Source organism: Mesoplodon mirus (genome assembly GCF_964341445.2).
Source record: "Mesoplodon mirus genome assembly, chromosome: 4".
In the NCBI taxonomy this organism is placed as follows: domain Eukaryota; kingdom Metazoa; phylum Chordata; class Mammalia; order Artiodactyla; family Ziphiidae; genus Mesoplodon; species Mesoplodon mirus.
In genome coordinates, this window is record NC_138979.1 from 67,898,132 (window position 1) to 67,911,079 (window position 12,948).

At 41.6% G+C, this 12,948-nt stretch overlaps 1 protein-coding gene across 1 annotated transcript in view; it reads right to left on the bottom strand.

Annotated features, from left to right (window-relative positions):
* Nucleotides 1–12,012, bottom strand: part of OTUD7A (OTU deubiquitinase 7A) — a gene marked incomplete at its 3' end in the record, with an annotated part of 187,371 nt that extends 175,359 nt beyond the window's left edge. Inside the window, exon 1 of the mRNA XM_082617045.1 lies at nt 11,933–12,012. The remainder of the gene's footprint in view (nt 1–11,932) is intronic.
* Between the last annotated feature and the right edge of the window lie 936 nt (nt 12,013–12,948).

Here is a 12,948-nt window from a genome sequence, read left to right on the forward strand (position 1 = left end):
TGTGCTTTTTTCTTTAGTTTGCTAGTTTTTATTTAAAATTCCTATGTTGATATTAATGCATTAGCTTGATACATGGTTTCTATTTTTATGTGCAATCTTTGTCAAGTTTCACAGTCAACATCCTACACACAGAGCAAAATCAGAAGTTTATCTTCCTTCTCAATTCTCTTGCAATAACCTAAGTATCATTGGAGTCACCTAATATTTGAATGTTTGGTAGATATTCCCTGTGAATCAATCTGTTACTGATGCTTCTTTTGGAGGGAACCCTTTACAACCTCCTCTATTTTTTTTCCTATGGAAATTACTCTGTTTAGACTTTCTATTTCTATAGGATTCAGTTGTGTTAGACTGTACTTTCCTACAGATTTATTCCATTTCATCTTGGTTTCCAAATTTATTTGAAAGGAGTTGGACAATGAAAAACATTCTTCCCATGGGTACAAATCCTCTCTATAGCTAAATGAGGAAAATAACTATGATTTGCCAAGGGCCCAGGATGATGTTGAGTATACTAAGGGCTTTATGAGTGGGTTAACTCTCATTCAGACAACAACTCCGCAAAGCAGGTGGCTCTGTTCCATTTTACTGAAGATCAGAGAGCCCAGTAGCAGAGTAATGATTCCCACAAAGACCCACTTAGACCTAAGGTCACCATTCACCAACCCTTTATAATGGTATGGGGTCTTCAAATGTTCTCATGTCCAAACGTATGGTGCCTTTGAAACACAATATGTGCATCGATGTATGATCAGAAGTAAAACATTTCCTCAGCAGACACTCAATCACACCTTTTAATGATTTTTATCCCAGGAGGGAAAGATGGAAAAAAGTCTCTCCTAAAATTTATATTTTTGGTAATAGTACTGAGTGTAGGATCTACTGAGGTTTTCTATTGTGTGCATGGAAATGACATGTTAATAAGTGAAATCTCTAATTCTTCAACAGTTCTTAACATGAGAACAGATGTACAGCTGTCATCACACTCAAGGCTCAAGATCCCCAGAGAGTTACAGACTGCTTTTTCCATGCTGCTTCCCACCTTGAACTCAAATTAAAGACAAGACAATTCTTAGAGAATCCACAAGAAATAATAATCACTCATTTTGAAGATAATACTTGAACATGGAAGTACATTTTTAAGACCATGAGACATGGTGGTACTTATTCTGACCTGTAGAGGACAGCGACATCCCTGCAACTGTGGAATGTGCCCACGCCTAGGAATGATCACCTTCCAAGGGTACTTGGATGTCAGAGCATAACTGCATCCTTGCAAATCTCCAGCAGAGTTTCCCTGCACAATTCAAGCCTCCAGCACTGGAATGCTTGCAAGACTCCCTCGCTTTGAAGGATTTATGCTTTTATTCTCCAGCCTCACAAATCTAGCTGTTACACCGGCATAAAATCTATGTCTGAACCAGACTAACGTGGCATCAACAAGGGTTTAAAAAGATCCAAACAACTCACTAAGCAGGTTTATACTTCTACTATTGATTTCAATCATTTTATTCAGATCTTCTGGGAAAAGATGTACTTGCTATCGCGTTAAGAGTCTAAAAAAAAGCCTAAAGGGTCAGGCTCCTTCCATGGCCTCATGACAGGAGAGGAACACTTCAAGCAGGTGTATAGGTCCTGGGCTGCCACTGCTGACCTACTTGCCTCCTTCTCTCTCTGAGCGTTGTCCTGGAGGGCAGGGTTTCTATATTTTGCATTAACATCACCATAAGCTGGAATATATCAGATGTTAAATAAATCTGCTGAGTGAACAAACAAAATAAAAACATTAAATCCAAGTTCCTACTCCATTCTGATGGGTAGACATGAAAATAACCATAATTCAACTCAGACTGGTATAAATACTATAATATGATTTATAAGCAAAATCATTAGGATACTAGAAAGGGGGCAATTCCTTCTGCCTGGCAGAATGAAAAAGGCCAAATGTAAGATGAGTTTTTGAGGAGGATTTAGAAAGGCTGAAAAGACAACATTCCAAGCTTGGTGAACACCATGAGCACAGGCCAAGAGGCAAAAACACACTTGTATGTCCCCAGATCCAGGAATACCACGAGCAGGAGAGCTGTGGGCATGGTGACTGCATGTAAAGGTCAGGGTCAGACCCACTGGCTGTCAGGGTGAGTATCTGGACTCTAACCTGAGGCCAGTGGGAAACTGCTGGGAGTTTCTGAGTAGAGAATGGATAGGTGCTGTGCTAGGAAAACAAAGACAAAAAAGTTTGGTAACAGAGTGAAAAATGGATCAAGAGTGTAGAGAGAAATGGAAAGGTACTCATTCATTTTCTTAGTAGACTTTACCAGCCTACTGTACCAGCCTACTGCTGGTAAAGTCTTGGTTTATCAGGTCGCAGTGGAGAACCCTTGAGTTTTGGAGACCGACAACATTCCTAGTACCAGGGGATGAATCAAAATGGGTCAAAGCCAGTTGCTGGTAATCTCTCCCCCTTGACCTGGGATCCACCAATCTGGATGCAGCCACACTGAATGATTCTGGTCTATGTGATGGAGACAGGAGTCAACCAGGTTGAGTTTATCAGAAAGCTTTTGCTTCCCTGATAGAAGGGGTCAGGCTTAACTGATAGTCCTTTCCCACTTGCCTTTCCTCCTCCTTTCTGCCTTAAGCAAGGAAATACCATCTCCAAGAATACCCGCCGTCTTGGGTCTATGAGGTATTGTAGAAAGTCAGAGGACAAGACCCAACGTGCAAGGTTGGTGGAGTTACAAGTCCATCCCTGATGGTATCACTGAACATTTGCCCAGGCCCTAGACCTCACCCCTCTGGACTTCCCATCATTCTTCTCATATGAATACCTATTTGTTCAAGCCAAAGAGGTCAAATACTTGGTGATTTATAGCGGAACTTATTCCTAGTTGCTACATGAAGAGGAAATGATTCAGATGTCAGAATTAGAAAAGAAGCAACAGAAAAGAGAAAGTCACAGGCCAATGTCATTTATAAACATAGATGAAAACCTTAAAAGATTAGCAACTGAATCCAACTGTGGAAAAAGAAATAAAAAGACAAAGAAGGGCCCTGGAGTCTCAGCCCCATCGAGGGTCTTTGATATTGGAGCAAGGGTACAGGGAGATTCAGTTGGCAGGAAGGCAGTCCTGGGGATTTGTGGAGTTGCCATCCCTGAAATGCTCACCCCAGACTCATGAAAGAGAAGCAAATTACCCTCTTACTAAATCCCCTATTATTTCATCTCTCTGTTACTAACAGCCAAACACAAGTTTAATGCTAATATGCTATATTAACACTTTCCAGAAGAAAAACCATATGGTCATCTCAAAAGATGTCGAAAAGCTCACATCCTTCATTATACTAACTCAAAACAAACCAGGAATAGAAGAAAGCTTCCTTTACTTATTAAAGGCTATTCCAAACTTATAACAATTATCCTACCTAATAATGCAAACTTTAGAAGTAATGCCATCAAAGTTCAGAACAAGCCCATGACCAAGTCTTAGAACAAGCGAGAACATTTTAAATGGCTGGAACAAGACCAACACACAAAAACCAATACCTTTTTTACATACTAACATTAGCCAATTAATCATTTTTATAAAAAACAAAAAAGATCCATTTCATTAAAATTTCTATGATTAACTAGGGATCACACAACAAACATGAGAAAAACTTTTTTTGGACAGAAAACAATCTTTATTGAAGGAGAGAAAGAAAAATAAATGGATGGGAAGACTATATTTTTAAGATTCTAATTCTTACAATAAATTCAATGCCATCACAACAGAATTGTTATAGAATTTGACAGTTTCTAAAACTTAGAAGAATAAAGAAGCAAGAAATTCCAAAGCGCTTTTGATAAAGTTCAAAGTGGATGCAGAAGTGTGTTCCACCACATGTCAAACATAAAGTACTTGATTAAAGTAGTGTGGAAAGGGTCAGACAGAGACCAATGATAGAGGATGGAAAATGTGTGTGTGTGTGTGTGTGTGTGTGTGTGTGTGTGTGTGAGAGAGAGAGAGAGAGAGAGACAGAGAGAGAGAGAATGGGAGAGAGAGCTCTCCATGCTACCCACACTGGGCTGACATATGGCAAAAAATAAAACTGTACTTTGTTAAAGCACCAGGATTTGGGGAATGTTTGTCGTAGCATTTAGCCTGCCCTGACTCATACAGAAAGCCTTCTTAAGATACAAAAAGCAAAAGCCCATCACAGAAAAATTTGATGAAACGAATAACAGCAAAAATGCCAAATCAATAAACAAACTTCTGAATGACAAAAAAATCCTGTAAAAACTTCAAAATTAGATAGAACAGGAGAAAAATTTGGAAAATATATAATAAACAAGGGATTGACATTCAGAATAGATAATGAACATATCCGAATAATTAAAGACACATGGAACAAGAAAAATTTGGCAAATTTTATGAATGTGCAGTTTACAGGAAGCTCACATGACAAATCAGTATATGGAAAGATAATCAACCTTAGTAATAATGAGGGGAATACAAATTAAACAATAAGATAACCATTAACCATGCCCACCCAACCCCTACCCCACCAGAATGGCCCCTCAAAAAATAAGTTTGAAAAGATCAGCTCTGGTGAGGTGAAATGGGTCCTTTTATACACCATTAGGGGGAATATATGGGCTCATGGTGAGGTCAGTAGAGGACATTTTGTTCAGTATATAATTTTTTAAATGTGAATAACCTGTAGCTCTGTAATTCTGCCTTTTGGTATCTTCCATAGAGTCAGCCTTGCTCAAGTGCACAAGGATGTGTGAATAAGGATGTTCCTTGCAGCATGGCTGGAAATATCCAAAATGACTGTCAAAGGGGAACAGCTGCATCACCTATGGCACCAGGACATGACCTGTCTCAGAGGTGTCAATATGAAAATTTCTCTAAGGCACATGAGAATGTCCATGTATTATAGAGTAATTAAAAGTATTGAAGGGAAAAACAATCTCATGTGTAGGAAAATGTCTGAAGGAGGCACAGCCCTCCTTTTACTTTCTGGTCTTCTGAGCTCTCTGCCCTTGTGCTCATATAATACACATTACTTGAAGCATCGTTTTCCACAGAAACTATTCAATTAGGTAAGCAAGAAATGACAGGTGGGCTCAAGTATGGAAGCAGAAGGGAACAAGAGAAAGGAAAGGCTCAGATTTGTCAGGCAGTGATGGGAGTTGGAGAAGCAAAGAAGAAAGGCCGGGCCGATTGGACCTGGGTGCTGTCATTCTCTTCAAGAATGACCTTTGGATGATCACTAAAGACCCTTGAATCTATTTCCTCATCTATACAGGGGGGAATATACCACACCTTCCTTAGAATTTTGTTAAGATTAACTAAAATAAAAATATTATCCCTCCCTCCCTCCCTTCCTTCCTTCTCTATTTCTACCCACCTACATATCTGCCTACTCACCTATCTACCTACCTATCTGTCTACCTTTCAATCTCTCTCATTTTCTGTTTGGCTACCTATCTGATTATGTGTTTATCTATCTCACTATATATTCATATAAATATCTGTCTTTCTCACTGTCAGTCTACCTCCCCTTTTCCTGATTTTCTATCTTACTACTATCTGTCTATCTGACTGTTTATCTAATCTAGTAACTGTCTGTCTATCTGCTGGTCTCTATGTCTGTCTGTCTTTCAACCCATTTGTCTATCTACATATATATGTCTGTCGATGTATTCATCTGATTTTCTGCTTTTATCTGTCTTTCTGAATGTCTGTCTGTCCACCTTCTTTTATCTTTCTCTCTCCCTCTACATCTTTATAAGTCTATCTGTTTTACTGTCTTTCTGTCAATCTAATTTTTCTTTATCAATCAATCTATTTATCTATCTCTGCCCTGCACAGTGATTGACACAGACTAGAGCCTCATTAACTGTTAGATTATCTTCCCCCTTCATTTCCCTTCATTTCTTTATTTCTACATTTCCATAATCAACTGCTGTTAACTGAGCCCTTTCTCTGTGTTATGTGCCAGGCACACAATCCAAAATCAGGCCTGGGCTCTGCCTTCAAAGAGTATTCAGGCTGGTGGCTGAAAGGAACAAATTAAAGAAGGAGTGACATTATGTGGTGCTTAGTGCTATGAGAGAGATAAGCCTGTCCTACGTTGGCATGGAGGAGAGAATTAGGGGGGCCTGAGGGAGTTACCTCTCATCTGCAAACCACAGAAGAACTAGGAATTTTGCAACTGAAGAGGAAGAGACCTGGTCTTCATGTGAGTGTGGGTGGAGGAAGTATGGACAGAGCCAGAAAGATAGAACAGGATGTTTACAGGCCTGGAGATCAACAGAGCAAGTACATATTCCAGGACCAAAACTGTAGGGAGCTCACAAAACTCAGACAACAAAAGAGACCAACCATGGCCAAAATAAATGGTGAGATGTACTGTTTGCATGGATTGTAGAATACAATATAGTTGTCAATTAGCCTCAAATCATCTACAAATTTAATGCAATCCCATTCAACATCCCAGCAGGATTCTTTGTAGACATGGACAAGCTGATTCTAAAACTTATATGGAAAGATGAAGGAACCAGATTAGCCAAAACAATTTTGAAAAAAGAGGAGAAGTTGGAGGGTTCACGCTACCCGTTTAAAAATGCATTATAAACCTACTGTGGTCAAGACAGCGTGGTATTTGGGAAAGGACAGATACACAGTTCAATGAAACAGAACACAGACAACTGAGATTTTGTATGGGGATGGGGAGGGATGGGGAGGGATGGGGAGCGATGGGGAAGGATGGGGAGCGATGGGGAGGGATGGGGAGCAGCAGATGAAGTTCGCTTGCTCGCCCGCCGCTCACCTCCTCCTGTGCGGCCAGGTTCCTAGGGGTTGGGGACCCCTGGTCTAAGGGACATTTAGATAGAGGTTCCAGTGAGCTGGACATTTACACTTGGAAGTTTCCAGCATACTTACAGTAAGTGAAAAAAAGGGAATAGATGTCATAGTTCTTTTCCATTAAAACATAATTAAATTTCACAAGCACAGGAGCATTTCAGCTTTTGGGCTTTTTAACAGGCTCCTATTAGTTGAATATTCACTTGTTAGTGACTGGTAAAATTCAGCCTTATCTAAGTTTCTATCTCTCCTAACAGAACAAGCCAATTTACCTAAACAAAGGAACAAACAAATAAAAAGGAAAAAGACATTTATAGACATCCATCAACCTGGATGGCTCTGAACATTTTATAATAGCTGACATCGAGATAGGTAGATTTTTAAGAATCCAACCAGCTTCCTATACTAACCTGACAAATTTATGACCTGAATGTGTTTAAGCTACTAATTGTGTTCTTTGGATACCTGAGTTCCAATCTTTAGTCACTACGAACACTTATCTTAAAATACAAATGCAAACAGCCCTGCACATAAACTGGGACAATCAATTTCGTCCCCGGCTCTCACTGCTTCACCTTTGAAATGAGGATAGCAATTCCTGTTTTACACGGTGATTCAGTTATACATATATATATATCCTTTTTCAGATTCTTTCCCTTTATAGATCATTATAAGATATTGAGTATTGTTCCCTGTGCTATACGGTAGGTCCTTGTCATCTATTTTACATACAGTTGTGTGTATATGTTAATCCCAAACTCCTGATTTTATCCCCCACCCCCTTTCCCTGGTGGTAACTGTAAGTTTGTTTTCTATGTCTGTGGGTCTATTTCTGTTTTGTAAATAAAAAAGAACTCATAATTTTTAAAAGGTTGTTTCTATACTTAAATGGATGCATATGAAGTTAAAGATATGGGATCAACTGTTTGAGTTAAGAAAGAAATGGCATTTTTAAGCAGAAAATATATATGTCCAACTCCCCCGAGGAAAGAATGGTGAAACCAGTTTCACTCAAACACGAAGCATTGGCTCAAGACCAAATAAGAAGCATCACAGCTTTGGAGGAAATGTCAGAGCAAGTTTGAGGCAACTGATTTCAATAATTCTTTCTCTTTTTGCTGCGAGGACAACCCCCCCAGGCACTGCTGACCCCCCCGGACAGCTGGGGGGTCGTGGCCACCCTGCTAGAGAGTGGAAGTGAACACCTGACCCTGAGACCCTAGAACCTCGGAGCCCACAGGCTGACGCTTCACATGGGTGGAGCACAGCACCCCCACCCCACGGCCCTACAGTTTGGCACCCATGGGCAGAGCCTGGTCCCCCAAGTGGACCTCAGGCCCCCAGCTCCGCCCCCTTCCTCACGGCCTGGATATGCCAGCTAGCCCAGGGCGGTTACAGGGCCCATCCTTCCTGGGGAGGTGTGGGTGTGTGTGACACAGACACATACAGTGCCCTGCTCGCACTTGCCCCAGAAAAACGTGAGCTCCTATAGGACTCAGGCAAGAAGCTGAAGGAGAGGACTCCCCCTGCCACCCAAACCGCCGCAGCTCCCGTCAGGGGTGAGGAAGTGGAAAAAAGGGAGTGGGAAGAGAGGGACTCAGGGTCCCGGCCCAAGGCTGCCAGGGAGGCCCCCCATGAGGCCCAGGACCTGCCAAGCTCTTGGAGGAGGCTTCTCCAAGAGGGGCTTCTCCTTGGCTTCAAGCTGCCTCCGTGTCATCCTCAAGCACACTGGTTGGGAGTGTGCCTCTTACACAAAACCAGGTAACTCAGGTTTCCAAGTGGGCAGAAATTCCCCAGGGTGCACTTTAGGAAATGGAAAAAAGGCAGCCCTGATATTTCTACCCATGTGTTCAAATGAAACTCAAGTAACCAACAAGGACCTCCTGTACAGCACAGGGAACTGTATTCAATGTCTTGTAATAACCTATAACAGACAAGAATGTAAAAAAAGAATATATATATTCATATATATATGTATAAGTGAATCACTGTGCTGTAACCTGAATCTAACACAACGTTGTAAATCAACTATATTTCAAAAAAACAAAGAAACCCAAGTGATTTCTTCTGTGTTTCTGCAGAAGCAGAGATTTGATTTTCGACTGAGCTTCACCCATCCCATCAAGTATTATGTCACACCTGCACCTTAGTCCCTTCCACAAGGAGCTCATCCCAAGGGGACACAGAGATAGGCAGAGGGTCCCTGGCTCGTGAACGGCTAAGAAGGAGGAAGATGGAAGGAGGAGGTGGGAGACTTCAGGGGAGCTTTGGGCTGGGGTCCATGCCCCACACAGAGGTGTCACCCCCGGGTCTGCAGGACCTAGCCTTTGCCCTGGCTAACCACAGGCCAGCCAGGCTGGTATTATCCCAGGAGGCAGGAGAAGAGGTGACACCACAGAGACATCCCGCAAGCTCAGCCTGACAAGCAGGAAGCACGCTGGACGCAGCCACAGGCATCCTTTATCAGAGCAGCCCTCATCTGCTTTTAAGAATTGTGGGGAAGGGTGCCAAGGGGGAGGGTGGGGTTAGCAGATGTAAGCTTTTATATAGAGAACTGATAAACAACAAGGTCCTACTGTATAGCACAGGGAACTATATTCAATAGCCTGTGATAAACCATAATGGAAAAGAATATAAAAAAGAAGGTATATATATGTATAACTGAATCACTTTGCTGTACAGCAGTAATTAACAAAACAGTGTAAATCAACTATACTTCAGTCAAAAAAAAAAAGAAAACAAAAGCATTGCAGGGAAGAAAACAAGACAAGTAAAATGTACAGAGGAAGCATTCTGAAGATACTCTAGCTAGAAGTGTTCTCCAACGGCCATCTTTTTTTCCCTCCTTAAGACCCAGTCTAATCCATGTCCATGTGTAGCTTATAAATCACATGTATATTCACAAGCTATTTCCTTGGTAAAATTTCTAAAATATTCTCAAGGAAGATTCCATGGCCAGAGAGCTCAATAAAACCATGGGGACTTAATCTAAACAGAAAGAAATCTAATAACCTTCAGACAAGAAGTCCAATTAGTAACCTGTGACTGAAACGCAAACAGACAGCAGGCCAGGGAGGTCCAGGAATGGGGCAGAGAGGAGGGGAGTGGGACGGAGAGCGTGAGAAGTAACCAGAACAGTGGGTGGAGGCACCTCACTGGGACATTGTTCGCTGATGGATGCTTCCTGCCATGGTGAGTTTGCTTCTCTAACCGCAGGACTTCTCTAACCGTAACCTTCTAACCACAGGGACTTAGATTATGAGCACTCAGACCAGGGGGATCCTCTGCTCTGTTGTTCAGGTTCATCAGCCTTTTGGCCAAAGGTCTTAATCAGCTTTCATGGCTTACAAACCATCTCAGGGGTGGTGCAGTACCCAATGGGCACTTAGCCATCCTCCCTGCCTCTGTAATAATACCCGGTGAGCACCAACCATGGCTCCAGACCCTCCGGACAGCTCTCGCAGGACTTACTCTTGTCTCCAGAGTTAACGACAAGGGCACTGAGGTTTTATGAGGTGAAGCCTTTGCCCAAGGTCATCGGGTCAGTGTATGACAGAGACAAGGGGCACACCTTAGATGGTCTGATTTCAGAGCCCTTCTCTTGACCACCCAGATACTCCCTTGTGTGATATCTCACAGCCGTGGAAAAAGCAAAAAATGAAGGACTATGTGGCAGGAAAGAAAGTCTGATGCACTGATTGAACAATTGGGTGAAAATTATCTGGGAAAGGGAATATTCCCATGGCCTGAAAAATCATAATACAACCAGCAATGGATGCTAAAGCCACTGGGTGAAAATTATCTGGGAAAGAGAATATACCCATGGTCTCAAAGCTCACCTCACAGACTACTTATTAATTAGAAAAGAATAAATACGGTAACATCATAAAGGAGAGCTCTGGCAGAAATCACCTTAGCCAGGTAAACTGGTCACTACCAATACCGGGTCATGATGATGTGGTGGGACCACTGATGTGAGGGAAATACACGAGATGTCTACCTGGAGCTAAGCATGAGGGAAACAGTCAGACAACTGTGAGATACTCTATAAAACAAACGGCTTAGATTCTTAAAAAAAAAAAAGTCAGCATCACAAAAAACAGTTTTGGTTCAGGTTTAAAGAGGCATAACCAGATTCAGTGCATGTCATGTAACTGAATTCTAGATAAGGGAAAACAGCTATAAGAGTACTTTGGGCAACCAGGGGTATTTGAATTGGGACTATATATTAGATAATATTACTTTATCAGTGCTGACTTCCACAGTGATAATGGTATCATAGTATACTTTTGAAGAAGACAGTCTATGAGCTTAGGAGATATATGCAAAGTATGTCATGATGTCTGCAACTTACTTTCCCATGATTCACATGATTCAGAGACAAAAACTGAACACACATCCATAACATACAAATCCATATTTACAATCTCTCCATGTGTGTATCAGTTCACATGTGTATTTGGGTAAACATCTGGTAACTCTGAGTGAAGATTATATGTATTCACTATACTATTTTTCCATTTTCCTATAAATCTGAAGTTTATCAAAAGAAAAGTAGGCAAAAAAGTAAGTGAAGATATTTGTTTGAAGAGTCATAAGGCAAAAGAATTGCTATGCTCTGATATCAGCTAGATAATTCTATTTTTGGACAAGAACAAAGAACATTAAAAATAAAAGCAATTAATATGTTAGGATGAGACTTTTGTCTTTTGTTTAAATTACTCTTGTAATATTTTAAAAATCAATCATGATAGCTACAGATGGCAACAAAGTTGCTTAATAAATTTTGCATTAGTGTAAATCAAATCACCTGTTGGTCATTCACTACAGACACATTCTTTTTAAGGGTAATGTTTACTATTCTAAACACAAATCTTAATGTAACATGAAATTCATTTCACAATTTCCTCTTGATGGACTTTAGAGGATAAATTAACACATCATTCCTCCCTGGATTTAAACCTGATTTTCAGGTCATTTGTTCCCAGGACCCCTACAAGCTCTGTTGTTGGAGATGTTGACTGCACTTGCCCCCCCAGCACGGTCCCAAGGGACCCCATGAACACGGGACTTACTTTTCAGACACTGAGATTCTCTGGAGGTGGGTGGCAGTTAGGCACCGGGGGCAACGCGGCATCGTCCCTGCTGGAAATGGCCCATTATTGCCCCAGTGAATGGCGTGAGATCACAGCCCCTGAGAACTCTGGAAAAGACAAGAATAAAAGAGAATATTCACATTCCATTAAAAGTGAGAATTTAAAGTTTAAGAATTTTTAAAATATTTTAAAATTTGTATATTTCAAATTTTAAAATGATTTAAAATATTTGGTATGAACTTGAAATGCTCTTTTAAAATTTTTTAATTAACTATTGAGAAATAATTTACATACAATAAAATACATGTATTTTAAGTATATAGATTTTGACAAAATGTACACAACTGTGTAACCACTATCACAATCAGGATAGAATTTGAACTTGAAATGGTCTTGATAGTGAATCTCCCTCCTTCACACACCATCCCACCCTTTAATTTTTTTTTTTTTTTTTTTTTTTGCGGTACACGGGCCTCTCACTGTTGTGGCCTCTCCCGTTGCGGAGCACAGCCTCCGGATGCGCAGGCTCAGCGGCCATGGCTCACGGGACCAGCCGCTCCGCGGCATGTGGGATCTTCCCGGACCGGGGCACGAACCCGTGCCCCCTGCATCGGCAGGCGGACTCTCAACCACTGCGCCACCAGGGAATCCCACCCCCCTTTAATTTTTAAATAAATACAGGCATTGGGAGGTAGGTCAGGATAAATGGAAAAGTCTCCCAGGCGGGTGTCGACTCACAGAAGTGACTGTGGGGTCAGAGCCATGAGGAGTTCACGGGCTATGCTGATGTTCCAGGGCAGGTGCACAGAGGGGCTCACAGACAGAACCCCGACTTCTGACATCCCAGGAGAACCTCAGGTGGCACAGTCCACGGGGAATCGCAAAGTTAGGAAGCTGTTCATCATCCTTGCCGGGATCGTGGTGTGATCCTCAGGGAATTTGAGAGGTCAGGCTGATGACCACTCCTCATTCCTGGTGGGGTTCACCAGGCTCCA